The sequence below is a fragment of the Nicotiana tomentosiformis genome, chromosome 1 (assembly GCF_000390325.3).
Source record: "Nicotiana tomentosiformis chromosome 1, ASM39032v3, whole genome shotgun sequence".
Classification (NCBI taxonomy): domain Eukaryota; kingdom Viridiplantae; phylum Streptophyta; class Magnoliopsida; order Solanales; family Solanaceae; genus Nicotiana; species Nicotiana tomentosiformis.
The window spans coordinates 38,861,068-38,863,937 of NC_090812.1; the positions used below are offsets into that span (position 1 = coordinate 38,861,068).

At 30.7% G+C, this 2,870-nt stretch overlaps 1 long non-coding RNA gene across 1 annotated transcript; it reads right to left on the bottom strand.

Moving 5' to 3' along the window:
- Nucleotides 1-716: 716 nt before the first annotated feature.
- LOC138906712 (uncharacterized) lies at nt 717-2,639 on the bottom strand. The gene is made up of 2 exons (XR_011414302.1): nt 2,491-2,639; nt 717-1,157 (listed from the first exon to the last, which is right to left on the bottom strand). It is a non-coding gene; the product is annotated as an uncharacterized lncRNA (long non-coding RNA).
- Nucleotides 2,640-2,870: the final 231 nt, after the last annotated feature.

The window sequence follows — 2,870 nt, forward strand, 5'->3', positions numbered from 1 at the left end:
TCTTGTTTTTCACCGTTGAACTAATGATATTTAAATTTTAATTCAATAACTTACTTTTCACATTGTCTTTCTTTTGTTACGGATGGCAAATCTATGTCATAAATCTGATGAGAAGATTTTAAATATCACCACGAAGTTCTAAACATCAATAACACATCATTTAAAATTTGTAGAAGGATTGCTGCTACAAGTCTTGGTTTAACATTTTAACTGTACAGATAGCGGTGTTATGTATTGACTTTTGTTCTTACGGGTTTGACGATTCAACCAGGTTACTTTTCGTTATGCTCATTGTGACGGCTTGGGATAGGGAAAAGATGAAGAATGGATCATATCTATGTCTTAGTCGATGCATATATATTTCTATTTTCTAATAATCAAACTGTTTTTTTTTGTTGTTTGTATCTTTTATTAGTATTCTTTCATGCCTAAATCATTACCACGAGATATGAGAGGAAGATGAGATCTCTATAGTTGAGCAATAGACTTTTCGAATAAGCTTTGTGATGGAGGGAGGTTGTAGCAACCACTTTGGGATGGTGCTATTTACGAAATAAATTTAATTTACTACTTACAACATTAAGAAGATATTAATTAAAAAAAATATTCAGAATAATTTAGTAGCGGAAATAGGCTCATGCGATGAGGTCCAAAGTGTAATATTTTTATTTTTGAAAATACTCTTCATAATGTTTTATTTTAAAAATGAAATACAGTGTCAAAATATCAACATAAGGTGATATAACCCTTCTTGAATAATAAACACGTTAAAACAACTTTCTAACAAAATTATACTTTTATTCGACATCACTGCAAGTTTGTATTGTACATAAATTTCAAACTATCGGGTATAAAAAGGAAAACTAATTTTCTCCTTTGTACATATTTATAAGACAAAGTGTAAATTCAGCATATTACAAGACTTGAGTTATTAACACACCCTAAAACAGCAAAATAAGTTACCAAATTCAAGTTTTAAGATTTTTGGTCTTAAGATCCAACAAGCCTCCAAATAACATACATAAGTGTGACATATATATCATGTACATATCCCAAAACTATACAAAACCATGGTGAATATGCAAATGTGATCTCCATAAGTGCTCCCAAAAAGACTACTTCATAAGGCCGTCTTCAAATTTCATCTCATACATTACCTACGATAGAAAATAACTACCGCTAAGCAGAAAGCTTAGTGGCGTATAAACTTTGGGCTTGGAGCCATTAAATTTTCCAATTCCCCTTTTCAGTCATAGGTAGCTCAAATTTAACATAATTTAAAACAAGTGAACAAATATATCAAAAGTATCAAATATCAAACCTTGAAGTGTTTCCAAATATCAATAACAATGTTTATGATTCAAGAGTTGAGAAAGCATATACTATCAATCCAAGAGAGTTTGTCAAATATCTATTTTTTGCCCAATATGTACGTCATGCCATCACACTAAGCAAAATCAGATATCAAGATGGACCGAATTTCCAAATCAAGTACGGTCAAAACCCAATAGTCAAGAGAATCAAGAACCATATTAAAAATGGCTTCCTAGTTCGTACTTAACACGGACAAGTTCCATAATTTAAGACAAACTACAAATTCAAAGTCAAGATGAAAAAAGATCAAAATCAAGAGGCATGCCAAGATGAGTGACAAAGTCACTGTCACAAGAAGGACAAGTCCGAACAAGAATGCAAAATGATCAAGCAAATCTGTACGAGTGAGCGATTTAGCGAATATCTTATAATACTTGATATAACACAAATATAACGATATAAATTAAAGAAAATAAATAAATAAAATCTTAAGTTATTTCAAACCATTCCAGCAAGTAAAAATATTACAAAGTTTATACACAAAACTTAGTGTTTTACCACAAAATAGTTTGACCTTAACTTGAGGACGTTCGAATCGTCTACGCCATAGATAAACCAAATCCGTCCACTTCCTCAAATACTTTCCCTTAGATTTTACAAGGGTATATATACCTTAAATATATAATCAAATAACTATATAAGTTCAGTGATTTAATATGTCAAACTAAACATGATATTGGTGAAAATTACCCAAAATGTTTGAAACAAAAATTCTAGATAGTATCACTGTCTCGTGTTGGGACTCAGATTTGAAGATACAAAAGGACAAACTAGACTGTGTGGTCTACTTTATAGTTGTAGATATGTGTCTTAGCGTTTCAAAACATCTTGAATCACCCCCATATCAATTTTGTACAAAATGTTATGCTAAAATGACTAACATTAGTACATGGAGGGTTTGTAAAACAGAAAATCTGAAAAACACCTGCCCTGTAATTCATCACCTATTTTAGAGTAAATAAAGTACAAACCAGGTTTTGGTTCCTTCATAAGAGTTATGTATCTATAAAATATCTTTCCAAAAAGTCTTGGATCACTTAAAACGGAGCTCTATATACAAAGATATGAAGAAAACACTAATAGATATCTAGTGTAAAAATGGGTTTAGTAACTTACCACAAAAGAGAGGAGCAATTTGTGCTTCACCAAGAATGAGTTTTGCTGGTTGGTTTAGTAGAAATTTATGATAGTTTTCATGTAGTTTTTTAGGTAATAAGAAGGAGAGAGGGTAGGGGGTTTCTTTGTCTTGAAAGAATAAAATATGAGAGGAGTTTATGAAAAAGCAAGTCAATCAAAGTAATCTTTAAGAACTTTGGATAAATATGAATTGAAAGTGGCTGCCTAACTACTAAATATCTTTAGATAAATACAAAAGGGTGGCAGCCCAAAACCTTAGATATCTTATGTATTTAAAAATAATTCATCAAAATAATATTAAGTATTACACATAGCAACACCATGGAACTTCTTTGTCAATATTAATACAACCTAAAGTA